General features: G+C 43.9%; 4 non-coding genes across 4 annotated transcripts; 2 read left to right on the top strand and 2 right to left on the bottom strand.

Annotated features, from left to right (window-relative positions):
- The first annotated feature begins 5,896 nt into the window (after positions 1-5,896).
- Positions 5,897-5,978, top strand: trnas-uga (transfer RNA serine (anticodon UGA)). The gene has a single exon. It is a non-coding gene; the product is annotated as a tRNA-Ser (tRNA).
- A 5,487-nt stretch (positions 5,979-11,465) lies between these two features.
- Positions 11,466-11,539, bottom strand: trnaa-agc (transfer RNA alanine (anticodon AGC)). Its single transcript has one exon. It is a non-coding gene; the product is annotated as a tRNA-Ala (tRNA).
- Positions 11,540-15,806: 4,267 nt separating this feature from the next.
- On the top strand, positions 15,807-15,895 carry trnap-agg (transfer RNA proline (anticodon AGG)). Its single transcript is given in 2 exon segments — positions 15,807-15,842; positions 15,860-15,895. It is a non-coding gene; the product is annotated as a tRNA-Pro (tRNA).
- Positions 15,896-20,901: 5,006 nt separating this feature from the next.
- trnas-gcu (transfer RNA serine (anticodon GCU)) lies at positions 20,902-20,983 on the bottom strand. The gene has a single exon. It is a non-coding gene; the product is annotated as a tRNA-Ser (tRNA).
- Positions 20,984-22,491: the final 1,508 nt, after the last annotated feature.

Below are 22,491 nucleotides of genomic sequence, written 5' to 3'. Positions count from 1 at the left end.
TGTGATTCGCCATTCTCCATTCCAGTCATATTCAGGTTTGCTGAAAATGAGATGAGATGAAATGAGCAGGTCCGACGAGCAGGTCTGTGACACGACTCGGTGTTTACAAAGATGTCTCTTGCACTTACAGTGAAGCGGACGGCACTTTTCACTCTTAAACCACGAACCATGATGTTCAGAAAAAGTGTGGCCGAGACATCCGCGATTTCAGCGCGGTGACACTGGGTCAGAGTAAAGTTCAGTTCATGCGATTGCCGAGTGGCGAGAAGGTGGATTTGGAACTCCTGTGCGGCTGCACTGCGAGTTGTCCAGATCTGCTTGGAGCGATATTCACTTCAATTCATCACTGACAGGGACAATTTGATTCCAAGATTATTTTTCTCTGCTGCTTGGTGAGATTTCAAAAGTTGTAAACGACACATACCGACCCCAAACTCGTCACTTCCACTCTGACAGATGGAACGCGGTCACACTCTTCACTTCAGTGAGATGAAAGCCGGGAGCGATTTCACGGTCGAATGCAATGGCGAACAAAACTCATTCCAAGAAAGTGCAGGTCATTGAGGTGCCTTTAAAGTCCTGATTGTTTGCACTGAACTTCTTCCCAAAGCGTTTGAGATTCAGGTGGAGCGATTTGGGGACTTATTTTCCATCTTTGCAAAAGTTTCAACCGCAGGTCAAAATCAAAGTCGAGGGCGGAATGAGACGCCTTCCTGAAATTTGAGAACCAGGGAAGCAGACTTCAGAGCAAGGTTCTGTTTATTGAGAAAAAGCAGATACAATATTCATCCCGGAACGATCCAGAATCTGATCAGCTCGAAAAGTAACGGTTACCCCGTGATTTGAACACGCAGCCTTCTGGTGACGCAACAAGTCATGAAGATTGAAGCATGAAGTTGAAAAGTGGGAATTGATAAATTCAGTGAGTGGGCAAAACTGCGGCAAATATAGTTCAATGGGGGGTGAGCGAGATCATCCAATTTAAATCTAAGAAAGATAAATCAGAATGTTTTCTAAATGGTGAGAAACTAGGAACTGTGGAGGAGCAGAGAGATTTTGGAGTCCAAGTGCAGAAAGCGCTACCAACTAGCGTACAGGTACAGAAATTAATTAAAATGTCCAATGGACCGTCAGTACAGCCGGTTAACTCAGTTGCTTCGAGTGTGTTGTAACGCCTTAATCACGGATTCGATTCTTATAATTTACTTTATTTATTTCGGCTGTTTATAACTTTTAAAATCGAAGCTTTACAAAAAAATATTTAAAGACAGATTCGAGGGGACGGTTTTTAGAATAATATCCATTGTCACTTTGCCCCTGGACCGGAGAAACACGTCTTTCTTTTTATTCGGGATTTTTTGGCAACTGACCCTGTGACGCAATGGCGAGTGTGTTGGATTTCTACTTGTTTTGTTTGATAAGCCATTCAAAGGTTGTGGATTCGAGTTGCAACGGCGTTGGATTTTAGTTCGGGAGCTGGGAAGTGAAATTTTACAGCAAAACCGCAACAGGATCATTAATGTCCGTCAAGGATGTGAAACTGCCCCCGACACTTCATCTTACACAAGTGGCTCCAGTCACACCCGAATTCATGATTCTTAAACCACTCTGAGCTGGATTGGCGAAACTCTCTCAAGAAGGAGACTCAACATCTGCTCAGACCGAAAGTCAATCTGCTGGTCTTCCGGCTCTGTCAGACTGCATGTTCCTTCAGACAGGTTTCTAACTGGACACATGCATCCTGCTGCCGTGGCAGCATTGGTGCTTCAGGGGTAGACTTCTTGCTTGCAGTAATTCTGTTCCTGTAAAACTCGCTCCTGAAGTGTAAGATGGAAAGTATCCTGGCTGAGCGGCCTCTGGCTCTGGTTTAAAGCTCCAGTTAAATCCCAAGATTTGAAGATGGATCAAAATCATAGTTTGTGTCTCTAAAACCGCAGCCTCCCTCCTGTAAACAAGTAATACTAAACATCTCATCTGCGCTGACAACCGCGTCGTCCGGAGGAACCACATGGCAATTCAGATAATTAAATGAATTTTGGAACACATCAATTGTACCTTCAACTCCGGTCGAAATGTTCACAAGGAAAAGGATTGTTTGATCTTGCTGAGATTCGAATTAAAAACCCCGGTATTTCCTGAGCCTGTAACTCAAATAAGGACCGATTGCGCCGCTGGAGCCCGGTCACTCTGATCACCTGTCACACTCTGCTGGAAAGAATCTGAAGGTGAGATTTCCTTACCTGTGGAAACGTGTCCTGTCCCCGTGATGAAACTAATATCTGCACTTTCACTTTCAGCTTCTTTCACATCCTCTGCTCCATCGCACTACAATCGGGATTTCTGTGAACAGGTCAAAATGGATATTTGCAGAAATTCTGTCAGTGGTAAAATTCGAATCGAGAAACGCCCCAAACATTGAAACAAGCGATTTAAGCCACCAGCTCACACTGCCACAAAACAACGCCTGTCTTTAAAGGTCTGTTTAATGATCAAACAAATTAAATGAAGCTAATTGACCGCATTTGCCTCGTGCTGGGGTTGTTCCCCTTAGAGCAGAGAAGGTTCAGAGGAGATTTGATAGAAGTGTTCAAAGTCATGAAGAGTTTAGATAAAGTAAACAAAGAGAAGCTGTTTTAATTGGCGGAATGGTCGGGAACCAGGGGACACAGATTTGAGGTGATTGCAAAAGAACAAAAGGCGATATGAGGAAAAACTTAATGACGCAGCGAGTCGTTCTGCTCTGGAATGCGCTGCTTGAAAGGATGGTGGAAGCAGATTCAATCGTGACTTAAAAAAGGAATTTCAAGGGGAAAAATACAGAGCACCGGGAAAGGGCCGGGGAGTGGGACTAATTGGATGGCTCTTATAAAAAGCCGCCACGGGCTCGATGAGCCGAATTGCCTCCTTCTGTGCTGTAACCATTCTATGATTCGATGGACAGAAGCGGTCTGAATGAATGGGCGATCGGTTGTGGGGAACAGGGAAATTTTCGACTGGTTGTCCGGTTGTGTTACTGACGGCTCCTTGTTCTCGGATTATGGTTTTCATTTTGGGCGTTTCAATGTTTGATATGTGAGAGGTCCCCAGTTCAAATCCCAGAACTCTCCTGTTTCACTATTTCCAGTGAAGATTCACTCATTTCTTTCTCACATCTTTTCAGCGTTGCAGAAAGCAGGATTGATTTAATCCTCGAGCATGTTTGAGGTCCAGAGGCCGGAATGCAGCCGGTTTGTCGACGCAACACACACGGAGAGAGTAAAATGCCTCACGGCGGTGTGCAGATTGAAACTGAAGGTGAACTTATCCCAATTCACGCGATCTCAGAGGTGCAGAATAAAAATGCTCCTTAATTGGTCGGGAATACGAACCCTGTTCCCTCGCGTGGTAAGTGCAAATTCTACCAGTGAAACAGCAACGTTTGCATGGTATCGGGCTCTCTGTGTCCAGTTGGAAACCTGTTTGAAACAACATATAATTTCACAAATCTCCTCTGAGTACCTTGCGCATTCTGATTTACAGCCGTGCATTACTAGCACTCACTGCTTGTGATGGCCGAGTGGTTCAGCCGTTACATCTAAAACTCGACAGGGTCTTTCGGTGAATCATTGGAATCCTGCTCACGCGCCATTTTTTACAGTTTTGTTCAATGCTCAAATAAATATGAACTGGAGATAACGGGCCGCATTTCCTTCTCTCAGACAGATCCTCCACCGCGGCAGAGCCTTTTAATTGGGAGCCCAGTGGTCTCTTGCAAAACTTCAAGGTGCTTGAAGGAAACTTCACAATAATCCACAACTGGAGTATTGTGTCCAATTCTGAGCACCGCACTTTAGGAAGGATGTGAAGGCCTTAGGGGTGGCGCAGAAAAGATTTACTGGAATGGTTTCAGGGATGAAGGACTTCAGTTACGTGGATAGACTGGAGAAGCTGGGGTTATTCTCCTTAGGGCAGGAAGGTTGAGAGGAGATTTGATAGAAGTGTTCAAAATCATGACGGGTTTAGATAAAGTAAATAAAGAGAAACTGCTCCCGTTGGCGGAATGGTCGAGAACGAGAGGGCACAGATTTACGGTGGTTGACAAAAGAACCAAAGGCGATATAAGGAAAAACGTTTTAAATCAGCGAGTAGTTATAATCTGGAATGCATCGCCTGAAAGGGTGGTTGAAGCAGATTTAATCGTGACTTTCTAAAAGGAATTGAATAAGTATTTGAAGGAAAAATATTAGCGGGTCTACAGGGAAAGAACGGGGGAATGGGACGAACTGGATTGCTCTTAAAGAGAGCCGGGTAAGGCTCAATGGGCCGAATGGCCTCCTTCTGTGCAGTAACGATTCTCTGAATGTATGATTCCATCTCTCTCAAGCTTCATTTCAAATTCTGCTAACTTGATAATCAAGCTTTTTTTCTATACTTAGATCTCTCCATCTCTCCCTGTCTCTTTCCCTCTCTGTTTTCCCCTGATGGACTTCTCAGGCTTCGTTGAACGGCCAAAGCTCATCGAACCTGCGACACCAGCAGAGAACGGTAAAGATCGAAAGACTGAGACGGTCGGAAAAGTAAAGGACCAACCCAGATGATGAATTCGTAGCCAATGTCCACATATTGATGTCTCTTCGTCCTCATAGTGAAAACATCAGTACTTTTAGCCCAATATAAAAACAAAGTCTTGTATTTATAAAGCGCTTTTCACGACCTCAAGACCTCCCAAAGCGCTTTACAGACAATGAAGTATTTTTGAAGTGTGGTCACTGTTATACTTGTGGGAGAGTGGATAATCTGCGGATGCCGAGACAGACAACAATGTAGCTTTAGAGCAATTAATTCTGCAAAGTCTCACTTGATAATACAACTCGCACATTCGAAACGAATGTGGCAAAGAGAGGCTAATATTGTTGATATGAAATAGTTAATGTACGGCTTCACATTGCCGTACATCGGAATAGAAAAAGTGATAGGATGGACAGAATGGTGGCCGATCGGCAGTGGGTGGCACAGAATTCTGCATTGGTTTCACCCCTCTGTTGTCAGTGGCTCGTTGGTCTTCGGGTATGATATCTCGCTTTGGGGATTTGCTGATTGTTATGTGAGAGATCCCGGACGAGCCCTGCGGTGTTACCATTTTTAGTCCAAAATCACGAATTGGCTTCTCACGTCTTGTCAGCTGTGCAGTCGGCAGGATTGTCTTAATTCCAGTTCATGGAGGACAGAATGCAGAGGTTCTGTCGACAACAACACACATGGAGAAAGGTAAATGTCACAAGATGGTGTTCAAATTGAAGCTTAATGTGAACGTATCCCAATTCACATGGCAACATGAATGGAGAATGAAAAATTCTCCTCGATTGAGCGGTGATCGAACTCGGGTCTCCCGCGCAGAAAGCAAAAATTTGATCACTGAAATATCAAAGTCCGCACAGCAGCCGGCGGTCTGCGCTCAGTTCGAAACCTGTCTAAAAGAACATACAGTCTCAGAGTTCTCCTGTCATAATCTTCTTCATTCTCTTCTGCAGCGGTGTCGGATTTGTCGCTTGCAGCAGCGATGACCCAATGATTAAGGCGTGAGACTTGCAATGTGATTTTCCAACCCAGCTTCGACGCAACACACGTGGAGAATGGAAAATGTCTGAAATGGTGCGCAGATTGAAGCTGAGGGCAAATGTCGCACAATTCACGCGATCTTATGAATGGAGAATGAAAATAATCCTAAACGAACCGGAAATCGAACCCCGGTTTCTCACGTGATAAATGAGAATTCTATCACCGAGACAGCAAAGTCAGCACATGAACAAGCTGCAAGTTTCCAGTTGGAAACCTGTCTGAGAGAACAAAGTGTCACAGATCTCGTGTGATAACCCTACGCATTCTGATTTATAGCTGTGCATCAGCGATGTTTCCAGCTGTGATGGCCGAGTGGTTAAGGCGTTGGACTTGAAATCCAATGGGGTTTCCCTGCACAGGTTCGAATCCTGTTCGCAGCGCTACTTTTTAAAGTTTGTTCACTGTTCAAATTAATATGAACTTGAACGAACGGACCTTGTTCGCTCCCTCAGAGAGGGGCTCCATCGCCAACGACGCTTTTAACTCGGAGCCCAATGATCTCTTGCAAAATTGCAAGACACATGAAGGAATCTCTCCCAAGCTCCATTCTAAATTCTGCTCGTTCGCAGAACTTGACATTTATACAATTTATTTCTGTGTTTTCATCTCTCCCTGTCTCTGTCTCTTGACTTTGCCTGTTTTCTCCTAATGGACTTCTCAGGCATCGTGAACAGCGAAGAATGATGGAACCTGCAACACCAGCAGAGAAGGGTAAAGATGGAAAGACTGAGACGGTAGGAAAAGAAAAGGTGCAACCTAGCTGATGAATTCGTAATTAATATCCACACATTTATGTTTCTTCCCCTCACAATGAAAAAATCAGCAATTTGAGTACAGTACACTTATGGTAGAGTGTATAATATGCGGATGTTGACACCGACAATCGAACCTTTGCCGTGGTGATGAAAGCGCCGAATCCTAAACACTAAACCCCAAGGAAACGCTGAAAATTCTTTGCTGCGAACAAGCAGAGCAACACGGCCTTCCCGACTTGGCCCTTTGTAATTCAGGCCATTTTCCTGCCAGACAAACTGCTCGCACAAAATGGCATTTTCTGTTCGAAATAATATCGCGACAGAGGTGATGTTCAGGCAATGACATCACCAAGTGCAAGTAGGCATGTACATGAAATGGAAAGTGAGGTAAAATACGACCACAAGCTGCTGATGGACATGTTTCCGTTTCCAAAATTCACGCATCGAATGCAGCTCCTGGGAAAACTGCAAGGCCACGCAGGTCCATCATGAATCATTTGAAGCAACTGGCAGTTTAAAGTGGCATCTCCTGCTGCTTCTGTGGGGAGTGAGAGAGAGGCACTGTCGGTATTTGCGTGCAGCTTGATTTTGCACAGAACTGCACAGAGAAACAGCAAATATACCGGGGCTGTGAGATGTTCTATATTATTGATATTTCGCCACAGGAATATCCGCGGTCAGAAGCTGAAAAGAAGGAGAGATAAGAGGCCTGAGAATAAACACAGAGCTGAATGAATCATGAAAGAGCGAAAGAAAAAATAATGTCATCAGTTCCACTTTGGCTCGTGCGCAATCTTGGAAGCTCCCCAATGGCCTGGTGGTGAGAATTCGTTACTCTCACCGCCACGAGTGTTCGATTCCCAGTCAGGGAATTAACTTTAAAAAGAGTTATGAACTTCTTAAATTAATTACATGAAGCTAATTAAATCCTGTTCGTAGTTGAGTCCCTGTTTTAATCACCATGAATCAATCGATAACTTTCTATTTCAGACTGAAGGCGATGTTGACGTGGTTCCCGAGAGACAGTCAAAACTTTAATAAGATTTTCATGCTTTGAATGTGATGAATTTTTTTCATTTTATAGACTGCATCTTAAGAGTGGGATTAAAAACGCAGTGGAGTCGTTGTTAAATTTAACATTAACTGGCAATTGTCGCTGTTTATCACAGGAGCGCCCGAACTGGTTCTCCGATCAAGATGAAAGTAACGCAACGAGGAACATCTGATACAACACGAAAGGCATCGGGCTATGACAAAAATCCCCACCGTTTTGCTTTTCCAAAATAAAGGGTGTGAAATGTATTCTCTGAACATAGGAACAGTCTGGTCTCACTCACTACAGAAATCTCCATGTCACAGAGAACCAGCTCTCCTGCTGCGAATGCGGCCTCCCTTCGGGCCTTTCGGGGGCTTGTCTGTCAAGGAGAATTGTAATTACCGTGAAGCCAATGTTCCATTCCTTTATATGATTCATGTGCCTGATTCCCGACCGCAGGGTAAATGGTAGAATATCAGCCTTGCTCAGCTGGCAATGATTCTTGATTCCAAAACATGCGTTGAAACCCTGGAACTTTGAGACGATGAATCCTGAGGAAAAATAAAATAATAGCTCGAACAATCAAACTTTCACGATAACGGATAACACCGCCGAGAACAGGTGAAGAGATCACCTGCTAAACCAATTATTCACTGGGCTAAACTTTGAGATTGCAGCGGCCAATCTAACAACTGTCTACAGTCAGTGAAAAATGAATGATTAAAGCTTGTAGGAGTGAAAATCCAACAAGCCGGTCTTCAATCTTAAACCAGCAACTATGAAGAAAAACTTGCCGGAGAAATACTCGATTTCAGTGCGGCGACACTGGGCCAGAGTAAAGTTCATTCAATATAATTGCCGAGTGGCTGGAGGGTGGATTTGGAACTCCTGACCGATTGCACCACGCATTTTCCAGATCTGCTTGGATCACCAATCCCTTCAGTTCATCACTTAGAGGGACAATTCGATTCTCTGTTTCTTTTTCCTGACGATTGATGAAATTTTACAAATTGGAAGCGATCAATATCAAAGCTAAACACGCCACCGACATGCTCACAGATACAAAGCGGCCACACTCTGCTTCAATGAGATGAAAGTCAAGAGCGATTTCACTTTCGAATGCAATGGCTCACACAATTCATTCAACGAAAGTTCAGGTCGTTGAGGTGCCTTTAAAGTCCTGATTGTTTCTATTGAACTTCTTCCCAAAGCATTTGAGATTCACGTGGGACGATTTGGGGACGTTATTTTCTTTTGTGCAAAAGTTTCAACTGCAGTTCAAGATCAAAATTCCTGGGACGACAGTTGTTCACAATTTATCGGTGCTGGGACCACTGCTGTCCACAATTTATCGGTGCTGGGACCACGGTTGTTCACAATTTGTTGATGCTGGCACAACTGTTGTTCACAATATATCAGTGATAGGACCACTGTTGTTAACACTTTATCAGTGGTGGGACCACTGTTGGTCACAATTTATCGGTGCTGGGACCACTTTTGTTCAAAATTTACATTCATGATTTGGACACGGGAATCGGAAGTACAATTTCAAAATTTAGGGACGACGCCTAATTGCGAGCTGTCGTTAATGCAAAGAAAAATGCGAATAATAAAGGAAGACATTAGTAAATTTGCAGAATGGGCTTGTAAATGGCAAATTAATTGCAATATTTATTATATACTCCCTTGCCTTTTTGCCCCCCCCCCCACCCCACTAAATGCATTACCTCACACTTCTTCAGATTGAATTGCATTTGCCACTTTTCTTTCCACCTGCCTGCTCTATGGATATCTTCCTGCAGTCGACAGCTTTCCTCCTCACTATCAACCACAGGAACAATTTTTGTATCATCTGCAAATTTCTTCATCATGCCCCCTACATTTCAGTCCATATCAATGATCTGTACCATGAAAAGCAGGGACCTAGTACGAAGCCGCATGGAACCCCACTCGAAACAGCCTTCCAGTCACAAATGCACCCGTCGACCACAACCGCTTGCTTCCTGCTACTCAGCCAATTTTGGATTCAACTTGCCAATGTCCTTTGGATCCAATGGGCTTTTACATTTTTGACAAATCTGCCATGTAGGACTTTGTCAAAAGCCTCGTTAAAATCCATGTTGACTCCATCAATCGCGATACCCTCATCGATCCTCATTGATACCTCCTCAAATAATTCAATTCAAACGACCATCCCTGAACAAATCCACGCTGACTGTCCTTGATTAATCCGTGCCTTTCCAAATGACGATTCATACTACCCATCGAGTTTATGCTGACTGGCCTGTATTTACTCGATCTTTCCCTTTCTCCCTTTTCAAACAATGGTACAACGTTGGCAATCCTCAAATCCTCCTGCACGACGCCTTTTGCAAGGGTGGATTGGAAAATGATGGTCAGAGCCTCCGCTATTTCCTTCCTTGCTTCTGTTAACATCCTGGGATATATTTCATCTGGGCCTGGAGATTCAGGTCGAGCGATTTGGGGACGTTATTTCCTTTTATGCAAAAGTTTCAACTGCAGTTCAATTTCAAAATTCCTAGAACCACAGTTGTTCATAATTTATACATGCTGGGACCACTGCTGTTCACAATTTATCGGTGCTGGGACCATTGTTCACAATTTATCAGTGGTGGGACCACTGTAGTTCACAATTTATCGGTGCTGGGACCACGGTTGTTCACAATTTATCGGTGCTGGGACCACTGTTGCTCAAAATCTATCGCTGCTGGGACCACTGTTTTTCAAAATTTATCGGTGCTGGGACCACTGCTGTTCACAATTTACATTTATGATTTGTACACTGGAATCGGAAGTACAATTTCAAAATTTAGGGACGACACCTAATTGCGAGCTGTAGTCAATACAAAGGAAAAATGCGAATAATAAAGGAAGACATTAGTAAATTTTCAGAATGGGCGTGTCAATGGCAAATTAATTACAATGTTTATTGTACACTCCCTTGCCTTTTGCCCCCCCCCCCCCTCAACTAAATGCATTACCTCACATTTCTTCAGATTGAACTGCATTTGCCACTTTTCTATCCACCTGTCTGCTCCATGGATATCTTCCTGCAGTCGACAGCTTTCCTCCTCACTCTCAAGCACAGGACCAACTCTTGTATCATCTGCAAATTTCTTCATCATGCCCCCTACATTTAAGTCTAAATCAATGATCTGTACCATGAAAAGCAGGGACCTAGTACGAAGCCGCATGGAACCCCACTCGAAACAGCCTTCCAGTCACAAAAGCACCCGTCGACCACAACCGCTTGCTTCCTGCTACTCAGCCAATTTTGGATTCAACTTGCCAATGTCCCTTGGATCCAATGGGCTTTTACATTTTTGACAAATCTGCCCTGCAGGACTTTGTCAAAAGCCTCGCTAAAATCCATGTAGACTACATCAATCGCGATACCCTCATCGATCCTCCTTGATACCTCCTCAAATAATTCAATTCAAACGACCATCCCTGAACAAATCCACCCTGACTGTCCTTGATTAATCCGTGCCTTTCGAAATGACGATTCATACTTCCCATCGAGTTTCGGCCGACTGGCCTGTATTTACTCGATCTATCCCTTTACCCCTTTTTCAGCAATGGTACAACGTTAGCAATCCTCAAATCCTCCTGCACGACACCTTTTGCCAGGGTGGATTGGAAAATGATGGTCAGAGCCTCCGCTATTTCCTTCCTTGCTTCTGTTAACAACCTGGGATCTATTTCATCTGGGCTTGGAGATTCAGGTCGAGCGATTTGAGGACTTCTTTTTCCTCTTTGCAAACGTTTGTCCCGCAGGTCAAGATGACAAGTCTTGGTCCGAATTAGGATGTCTTCCGGCTTTGAACCTCAAATCGTGAATTATACCCCGATCCCAACGAGCCCAGAAACAAGAACGTGTCCTTAAATTAACGTGTTACAGGCACATTCTCTGAGAGGTCTGTCTGTGGAATGAAAGGGCGTTTTTGAACAGTCGTTCTGTTATCCGTTCCCTCCTGAAACCTGAACAAAAACGAACACCACATTGTTATTTTGTCGCTTTACTCCATAAATTAGGTAAAATAATGAACTGCACAAGGCACTACTGGGAGTTGAACCGAGGATCTTCCGTTTGCTAGACAGATGCTTTAACCAACTAAGCCACAGCGCCAATTGATAACATGGTGCCCCCACCTCCTCACTAATATCTATCAGCGACACTTCACTGTTGGGGGTTCAGGCCGTTTTGTCTCTCCCCATTTCGCTTGTCCGTTCACCTGTGCATCCCGACACTGACTGCATTTCTCGCTGAGTTTATCTTTGTGTATCCTTCAGTGAGTTGATACATGGATGATTATGTGTGATTGTATTTGTGACATGAAATAAATCAGGGCTTCGGACAATTCTCGCTCTGACATTGGAGAACTATTGAGCCGAACTTTTCAGCGAAGTGTTGTTTATTGTGGTGCTGAAACTAAAAAAATCGTAAGAGGAGCAAAAAGGGAAAAGGAGAAAAACTTATGAGGGAAAATGAGGACAACTCTCAAGGTTTTTACGAGTATATTCAGAGAAAGAAGGGAGGCTGAGAGTAATGTGGGCCGCTTAAAGACAGATGGAGGTGATATTGTAATTGAAAATCAGGAAATGGCAGAGTTGCTAAATTTTTACTTTGCATCGGTCGTCACAGAAATGGATGAGGCTAACATACCAGAGACACGAGGAAAACTGTTAATAAATCAAGGGGATTCAGTACAAGTAAAATAATGGCAATGGAGAAAATGAGGAGGCGAAAGATAGACAAATCTCCAGGACCTGATGTTTACCACCCCAGGGATTAAAAGGAACAGGTGAGGAAATTGTACATACTTTAGTCATGATCGATCAAAACTCTCTTGATTTAGGAATTGTTATTTAACGAAGCGCATCTTGATTGGAGGCTTCTTTTTGAGAAAGATCTCGAAGTGATAATAGAGAGACCGAAAATAAAGCTGTTTGGCAGGAGCGCTGATGCTGTCGGTTGTTCGCTGCTCTCGTGTTGCACAATTGTTAAGCGTGCGTTACTTATTTATAGCAGGATGGGCTGCAGAAATGACCAGGTTGTGAGTTCGAGCGTCTTCTAAAACAATCAAACCTTTTATTCCGAACATTTTGATCGGAGTTCAAGGTACAAATGGTATCTTCAATAACGCATCTTGTTAACAACCAGTCGTTTTTACAATACGCCCTTGTGGGACAAACGTCTGGAGGTCAACAATCGACTTCTTAGTTTTCCCATGTGGGCATTTGGGTTCCTCTGGCCTACCGTCTTTCAATAGCAAATGTCAGTTTACTTGTTCAAAGGGGGAGAGGGGGCTTTTAGCGGCAGCTCATATGGCAAAGGGGCCGGTACGAGATCTTTAAATGTAAACAACCAAAAAACAATTCTTCTTTTCTTTCAGCCGATATTCATCGGTTGCAAGTTTCGTGTTGGGAAAATTTGGAAGAGAAATATTCTGCCTGGTTTCACCGTGTAACGGGTGAAATTATTCAGCTTACAGATGTTAATACGCTGAAAGGTCGGGAGGCCTTTTCCAACTCCCGTGTGGGACAAGTTCAGCCTTTGAGCCTCTGGGTAAAGTGTTATTTTTAATTGCTGCTAACGAATGACAAGACATTTCGCACAAACAAGAAGAATTGTAAACTCACGAGTTCACTGTCCATGTTTCTTACATCTTGTTCAACAGGAAAAAGGATTCTCCTCAACATGTTCCTGAGAATTTTATCAAACGGACCTCACCCTCGTTCGACGGCTGCAGGGATAATTCAGAGATCTCCCATGAATATGTACGATGGGAGCTTATGTCGAATCGAGCCTGGGTAGCTCAGTCGGTAGAGTATCAGAATTTCAAAGTGGGCAGTGAGCTGAAGGTGCAGCGTTTAACTCCCTGTCCAGGCTCCAAATTTCGGAACAGCTGGCAAGCTGTGACTTTGTTGGGGGACCTGAGATGTGTTGTCAAAGTTTCGCTGGTATCTTGTTTCCCAGGGATGGGCAGTAATGAGCCGTCTGAGGCGGTTCCCGATCAGGAATTCAACTTTACTGTATTAGTTCACTGTATTAATTTCGCAAAACTCATTAAACTCTGTAAAAAAGACGAATACTTGTTCAAATCGCCATTGATCAACCAGTAACTTTCTGTTTCCGGCTGAAAGAAATGCTAACTTTTTTATGCGTTAATTCACCAGGCAGAATTTAGGGAGTTCAGAGGGGAAGTGAAAAAGGAAATGAGAGGCAAAGAGAAATATGACTATTGACTGACGGCCAACATAAAAGGGAATCCAAAAGACTTCGACAGGCATGCAAACAGTAAACGGGTAGTAAGAGGAGGGGTGAGGCCGATTCGGCACGATAAAGGAGATCTACTCATGGAGGCAGAGGGGATGGCCTTGGTACCAAATGAGTACTTTGTATCTGTCTTTACCAAGAAGACAGAGTCTCAGCAAAGGAAGTTATCGTTGAGATACTGGATGGTCTAAAAATTGATAAAGAAGATGCACTTGAACGGCTGGCTGTACTTAAAGTAGATAAGCCACCAGATCCGGATGGAATGCATGCTAGGTTGCTGAGGGAAGTAAGGGTGGAAATTGCGGAGGTACTGACCATAATCTACCAACATCCTTCGATATGTGGGTGGTGCCAGAGGACTGGAGAATTGCAAAGGTTACACCCTTGTCCAAAAAAGGGTGTACGGATAAACCCAGCAATTATAGGCCAGTCAGTTTAACCTCAGTGGTGGGGAAACGTTTCGAAACGATAACCCGGGACAGAATTAACAGCCACTTGGACGAGGGTGGATTGATTAGGGAAAGGCAGCACGGATTTGTTAAAGGCAAATCGTGGTTAACTGACCTGTTAGAGTTTTTTGGTGAGGTAACAGAGAGGATAGATGAGGGCAATTTAGTTGATGTGGTGTATGTGGACTATCAAAAGGTGTTTGATAAAGTGCCGCATGGTGGGCTTATCATCAAGATTGCGGCCCATGGAATAAACGGGGCAGAAACAACATAAATGCAGAATTGACGAACAGAAGGAAACAGAGATTACTGGTGAACTGTTGTTTTTCGAACTGGCGAGAGGTGTACAGTGGCGTTCCCCAGGGTTCAGTGCTGGGACCACTGATTTTCTTGATACATATTAATGACTTGGACTTGAGTGCGCAGAGCACAATTTCAAAATTTGCAGATGAAACAAAACTTGGAACAGTAGTAAACAATGATAAGGATAGTGATGGACTTCAAAGGATATAGACAGGCTGGTGGCTTGGGCGGAGACGGGGCAGATGAAATTTAACGCAAAAAAATGCGAAGTGATACATTTCGGTCGGAAAAACGAGGAGAGGCAAAATAAACTCCAGGACACAAATGTAAAAGCGGTAGAGGAACAAAGAGGGGTTTATGTGTACAAATCGTTGAATGTGGCAGGGCAGGTTGAGAAAGCGGTTAAAAAGGATACGGGATCCTGGGCTTTATAAATAGATGTGTAGAGTACAAAAGTATAGAAATCAGGATGAAACTTTATAACACACTGGTTCGAACACAACTGAAATTTTGTGTGGGGTTCGGGACACCGCACTTCAGGAAAGATGTGAAGGCCTTCGAGGGGGTGCAGAAAAAAATACTGTCAGAATTCCAGGGATCAGGGACTTTACTCACGTGGATAGACCGGAGAATCTGAGGTTGTTCTCCTTGGAACAGAGACGGTTTTGTAGAGATTTGATAGAGGTATTCAAAATCATGAAGGATCGAGGCATGGAAGATGGAGACAAACTGTTCCCATTGGCGGAAGGGTCAAGAACCAGAGGACATAGATTTAAAGTGATTGGCAAAATAACCAAAGGTGACATGAGGAAAAACTTTTTTACACAGCGAGAGGTTCGGATCTCAATGCACTGCCCGAGGGTGTGATGGAGGCAGATTCAATCATGGCCTTCAAAGGGGAACTGGATAAGTGCTTGAAAGGGAAAAAAATGCAGGGCTTCGGGGAAAGGCGGGGGAGTGATTCGAGCTGGATTGCTCTTGCAGAGAGCTAGCACGGACTCGATGGCGCGAATGGCCTCTTTCAGTGCTGTAAGCTTTCTGTGATTCAATTCTACGTGAAGGGTGCAATGCAAAGGGAACAGAGCGTGCCATAAATCGACACGACTCTGAGTATCCTCACAAGCAATGTATTTTAAGAGCAACTAATTCTGAAACGTCTTACTTGATAACTCAAGTCGTGCACTCGAAAGCAATTTGGTAAAGGGAAACTAATATTGGTGAATGGAGATAGTTGGTGCACAACTTGATATTGCTGTCCACCCGAATAGAAAACGAGATTGAATGGATCGAAGTGGTCTGAAAGGATGGCCGATCCGCTGAGACGCAAACAACTTTTACACTGGCTGCACAACTATAGTAACAGCGGCTCGTTGGTCTAGGGGTATGATTCTCGCTTAGGGAGTTTCATTGAGTGATATGCGAGAGGTCCCGGGTTCAATTCCCGGACGAGCCCGCATGTGTTTCGCCTTTTAGTGAAAAGTCACCAATTGGTTTCTCTCATCTTTTCAGTTTTGCTGTTGGGAGAACTGAATTCTGTCCAGAGGATGTTTGAGCTCTTGTGGACTGAATGCCGAAGTTTCGTCGGCGCAATACACATGAAGCAAATAAAATGTCTCAAGATGATGAGGAGATTGAAACTGAATTTGGATTTTTCCCAATTCAGGCGGATATTAGATGACGGGATAGAAAGCCACATATCCAAGTTTGCCGATGACACCAAGATGGGCAGCATTGTGAGCAGTGCAGATGAAAGCATAAAATTACAGAGAGGCATTAATATAATAAATGAATGGGTAAAATTGTGGCAAATCGATATGAATTTCGTCAAGTGTGAGGTCATCCACTTTGGACCTAAAAGGATAAATCAGCGTACTTTCTAAATGGTGAAAAGCTCGAAACAGTGGAGGTCCAAAAAAGACTTAGGGGTCCATGAACACACATCATTAAAATTTCATGGACAGGTGCAAAACATAATCAAAAAGGTTAATGGAATGTTGGTCTTTATATCCAGAGGACTAGATTCAAGGGGATAGGCATTATTATACAGTTATACAAAGATCTGGTTAGACCAGACCTGGAGTATTGCCTTCAGTTCTGGGCAACGCACCTTAGGAAGGATATATTGGCTATGAAGGGAGTGCAGCGTCTATTTACTAGAATGTTGCCTGGACTCCACAGTTTAAATTACGCGGAGAGATTACGTAAACTCGCGTTTGCCTCGAATTCAGTAGATTAAGTGCTGATTTGATCGAACATTTCAAAATATTAAGGGGAACTGATGGGGTGAATAGAAAAAAAAGATTTCCGCCCGTTAGCGTGTCTCGGACTCGGGGACGCAGCCTGAATATTAGGGTCAGGACTTTCAGGAGTAAAGTTGGGAAACACCTCTGCAAGCAAAGGGACGTAGAAGTTTGGAACTCTCTTCCACAAACGGCAGTTGATGCGAGCTCAATTGTTAATTTTAAAACTGAAATTGATAGATTTTTGTTGACCAAAGGCATTAAGGGACATGAGGCTAAGGCGATAATATGCAGTTAGGTTCCATGTCAACCAGGATCTCACTGAATTGCGCATAAGGCTCGAGGGGCGAAATAGTATACTTTTGTTCTTCAGTTCCTCATTGTTACAGAATGATCCTGCATTGTATCGGGAATCGAACCAAGGTCTCCAGCGTAACAAGTAAGAATTCGACCCCAAGCACCATCAATGCGCGCGTTTGTAACAGCAGCATGTGTCCATTTGGAATCCGATCTGAACGAACATGCCGTTTACAGCTGCGGTGGCCGAGTGTTTAAAGCGTTGGACTCAAAATTCAATTGAGGTTTTCCTGCCCAGGTTTGAATTCTGCTCGCAGAGCTACTGTTGAAAGATCCCTTCAGTGCTGAAATAGATTAATTGGAGTTAATTGACCGCATTTATCTCTCTCCCAGAATGAGAGATTCTCCAGCGAGGCCGGTGCTTTTAACTTGTGTCCAATCTTCTCTTGCAAGATTTCAAGACCCAAGAAGGAATCTCTCCCAATCTGTAACTTAAATTCTGCTAGTTTGCAAAACCTGACATTTATACTCTTTATTTTCTTTGCCTGCATCTCTCCATCTCTCCACGTCTCCGTCTCCTGTCTCTCTGTGTTGTCCCCAATGGACTTCTCAGGCTTCCTTGAACGGCGATGGCTGATCTAACCTGCAAAAATAGCAGAGAAGGGTAAAGAAAAAAAAGACTGAGGAAGTAGGAAAAGGAAAGGTGCAACCCAACTGATAAATTCGGAGCTAATGTTTCCACATTCATGGATCTTCGCTCTCATAGTGAATGAAAGCAGCAATTTGAGTAAAGTGTACCTATGGTGGAGTGTAAACTATGACGATGCCGAGACAGACGACAATGTCGTTTCAGAGTAATTCATTCTGTAAAGTGTTACTTGATAATACAAGTCGTACATTCAAAACAAATTTGATAAAGAGAGACTAATATTGTTGATATGAAATAATTAGTTTAGAACCTGATATTGCTCGACATCGTATATCGTACAAGAAAGCGAGTTTGGATGGACATGGTGTTCTGAAAGGATGGCGGATCGGCTGCGTGGCAGCGAAATTTTACAGTGGCTGCACGGCTCTGTTACCAGTTGGACTTTGGATCTGATTCTCGCTCAGGGAGTTTCACTGGTTCAAATCCCAGTATGAGCCCCCTTGCGTCCCCATTTTTCGTCAAAAACCACCAATTGGCTTCTCACATCTTTGAAGCAAGTGCAGAAGGCAGGTTTGATTTATCTCCAGCCGAGCATGTTTGAACACCAGAGGACAGAATGCAAAGGGTTTGTCCACGAAAGACACGTAGACGAAATGAAGATAATCTTTCAAGAAGTTGTACAGATTGAAGCCGGCACATGAATTTATCCCAATTCAGGCGATTTCATGGGTACAGATACAAAAGGTAAAGGAAGCTGCTTTGGCCTGGAACCAAACCCCTGGTTTCCCGTCGCCAGGCGAGGGTTCTGCACTCAACCACCAATCCACACACGGCTGCAGGCTGCACGTGTAGCGTTGGATACAAGTCTGGAACATGCAGTCTGGCAGAGTTCCTGTGATAAGCCTGCGCAGTCTACAACCGCGTGCTACCTGTGGGTGACCAAACGAGTGGGTCAAGCAAGGTCTTGAAATTCACTGAGATTCGAAATCACTTCAAACCGCCACTCTAAAATGGTCAAATAAATAAGAGCTGTCGTTACCAGGCAGCGTTTACTTTTTTCAGAAATAATGTAAGAATCCAGCCCTATGTACACGTCTAAGATTTCACGGCATGCGACGAATTTCCTTTAAGCTGCCACCTAAATTCTGCTCAACCACAGAATTGGAGATTTATACTATTTTTCTTTGCATGCATCTATCTATCTCTGTCTGCGTTTCTTCACTTTCGCTGTTGATCCCTAATGGACTTATCAGGCTTCCTTCAACAGCCAGGTCTGCAAACCCGGGATGGGAAAAGGCTGTCGGTTCTTCGTCCAATTGTTGGATTTCGACGGGTTGAGTTTTGCTATTTTCCGTCTCCGTTTTCGGAAAATATAAACCGAGATGGGATTTCCCCTCCTCGGGTCCCGTCACCTGCGGATAATGGGAATGAACCCGATCTGTCATCCGGTCCTAATATCTGTATTCTCATTGTTTAACAATAAAATTACGGGGTTACAGTTATTTTCAGGACACATTTTAGAAATTCAGACTTATTCGAAAACTAGAAGCACGTGGGATTAAAGGGCCGGTGGTAACGTGGGCAAGTAATAGGCTGGGGGATCGGAGGCAGAGAGGAATGGTGAACGGATGTTTTTCTGACTGGGGAGAAATATGCAGTGGAATCCCCCAGGGGTCGGTATTAGGACTATTGCTTTTCTTGTTATATATAAATGTCTTGGATGTGGGAATAGCGAATACAATTTCGAAGTTTGCGGATGATACAGAACTTGGCAACGTAGTAAATAGTGAGCATGACAATAGCAGACTTCAGGAGGACATGGACAGACTGGTGAAATGGGCGGTCACGTGACAGATTTAACGCCGATCAGTGTGAAGTGATGCACTTTTAGAAGAAGAACATGGAGAGACAGTATAATCTAAATGGAACCATTTATGGGGGGTTCCAAGAGCAGACGAACCTGGGGGTTCATATTCAGAAAACAGGGCAAGTTGATAAGGCGGTTAAGAAAGCATATGGAATACTTCGCTTTGTAAATAGGGGCATTGAATACAAAAAATGGAAATCATACTAATCCTTACAAATCAGTGTTTTGGTCTCATCTGGAGTATATTGTACAGATCTGGGCACCACACTTTAGGATGAAAAGGGATTGAAGAGGATTCAGAGCAGGTTGACCTGGATGATACCAGGAATGAGGGACTTCAGTTATTTGGAGAGATTGGAGAAGCTGGGATTGTTCTCCTTGCAGCAGAGATGGTTAACGGGAGACCTAATAGAGGTACTCAAAATAATGAGGGGTTTTGAAAGAGCAAGTAGGGAGAAACTGTTTCCTCTGGCATGTGGGTTGGGAACCAGAGATCATAGATTTAAAATAATTGGGAAAAGAACTAGAGGGGAATTGAGGAGAATTTTTTTCACACAGAGGGTTGTTAAGATCAGGAACGCACTTCCTGAAAGGGTGGTGGAAGCCGATTCCATGGGATCATTCAAAAGGCAATTGGACATAATTGAAGAGGACTAATTTGCATGATTATTGGGAAAAATCTGGGGTGTGGGCCTAATTTGGACAGGTCTTCGAAAAAGCCGACACTGGCACGACGGCCGAATGGCCTCCTTCTGTGATGTAAGATTCTATGATCCTATGATCACCTTCTGAATCATTACAATTGAAGCTATTCAGTGTTGAGCAACGAAGAAAATTATAACCGTGATATTCTGCTTCTCCATTCCCTTATGAATATCGCAGATTATACTGTCCAGGCGGGGGTGGGTCTGAATGGGGGATAGAGTGCGGAGCTTGGAATGGAAGCCCAGCAGAATGAACTTGGTCTCATCAGTTTTTGTTATTTTTCCGACCAGTTGCCCGAAGCAGGCGGTGAACCTTTTTCTCGAGAGAGGATCGTCATTTCAGTTCAGAAGGAAAAAGGTATCAAAAAAATGGCGTAAAACGCACACAGAATGATCCGGGACTGACAGCACATCCCTTTTAAACAGACACAGACACGAAATGATCCGGACATAAATCATAATTATGGGACGTAAGTTTCTCTTACGTTGACCATAAAATTTACTCATTTTACAATGACACCAATGTACACTCTGATATTTCGCGATCTCACAATCTCACAATCTCAACACCTTCCTGGAAGGAACTGTTGCTGATTTCAGCAAACAATGCAAAACCCTCCGTCTGCCGTTTCGAGAAGGATGGGACTTTGACCAGACCTTCTGGGTGGACTGAATGGGAGAAACAAAACTTAAACGCAATAACGACGAGGATGGGATTCGAACCCACGCGTGCAGAGCACAACAGATTAGCAGTCCATCGCCTTAACCTCTCGGCCACCTCGTCGCATGCAGAAATATGCGAAACCCCCTTTATTCAAAATTAACATTCTGGCTATGTTGCCAATCTGAAATAAAAACTGGAAATGTGGATATCCTCAGCAGGTCAGGCAGAATCTTTCGACATAGAAACCGAGTTAACGTTTCAGGTCCATGACCATCACATGAGTATTCCAACTCACTCAACTTGCGCCTTGTAAATGGTTGAACGGCTTTAGGGAGTTAGAAGGTGAGTCACTTGGCGCAGAATATCCAGCCTCTGACCTGCTCTTGTCGCCACAATATTTATGTTGCTGGTCCAGTTCTGTTTCTGGTTAATGGTGACCACTAGTATGTTGATGGTGGGGGGTTCGGCGATGTTACTAACGAATCCCCACAGAAGAGATTTACTGTAACGATTCCAGGGATGAGGGGTATAAGTTTCATGAATAGATTGGAGAAGCTGGGGTTGTTCTGCTTGGAACAGAGACGGTTACGAGGAGATTTGATAGAGGTATTCAAAATCATGAAGGATCTAGACAGAGGAGATAGAGAGAAACTGTTCCAATTGGCGGAAGGTTCAAGGACCAGAGAACATCGATTTAAGGTGTTTGGCAAAAGAACCAAAGGTGACATGAGGAAAAACTTTTCTACACAGCGAGTGTTTAGGATCTGGAATACACCGCCCGAGGGGCTGGTGGAGGCAGATTCAATCATGGTGTTCAATAAAGAACTGGATAAGTATTTGAAACGAAAGAGAATACAGGTCTACAGGGAAAGGGTGGGGGAGTGGGTCTGTCTGGATTGCACTTGCAGAGAGCCAGCACGGACTCGATGTGCCGAATGGCCTCTTTTCGTGCTGTGACCTTTCTATGATTCTATTCTATTTGTGGGAGGCGATGCGAAGCGACCGGAGCGTGATGTAAATCGACCTGCTCATGTTCATTCCCTGATAATAAATCCTTGTGTGATGCAAAGAAGAAATTCATAATTATGATGCATATCATTTATATTATACTGACTAAAAGAGGTACTCGGTTCACCAGGGCGCCATTGTGCACATTGATTGATACTTCACCGAGATCACCCCTTACAGTCCCAACACCTCCATCCAAGAAACAGTTGGGTGGCAATACAGACTTAGCTGAATTGTGCAAACAGGTGTAAACCAGCAATGCGGAAAAGCACTTCTTATTCAAGAAGGGTTTTTGGTGAGGCGGCCAAAATGGAAAGGTGGACAAATTCTGGCAGCAGTGAGATTCGAACCCTCATAATTCAGAGATGGAAACCAGCATCTGAGACAGCGCAGTTATTCACGCACATGGTTAACCATTGAGATCGGATGACAAAGCTCATACAGCTGAAACGTTTCCTCTGGTTCTTTCTCCACAGGCGCTGCCTGACATGATCAGCGTTTTCAGCATTTTCTGTTTTCATTTTTGTGATTTCACAGTGGCTGTTTTCCTGAAAACACCCAATTTGACCCAAGGACGCAGCTCGCACTTTACTTTCCTCGCGCGCTTAAAGTCTGCCGTT

Source organism: Heptranchias perlo, chromosome 20, assembly GCF_035084215.1.
Source record: "Heptranchias perlo isolate sHepPer1 chromosome 20, sHepPer1.hap1, whole genome shotgun sequence".
Classification (NCBI taxonomy): Eukaryota; Metazoa; Chordata; class Chondrichthyes; order Hexanchiformes; family Hexanchidae; genus Heptranchias; species Heptranchias perlo.
Note: the sequence above shows the minus strand (reverse complement) of the source record. Positions and strands in the feature narration are given on the sequence as shown.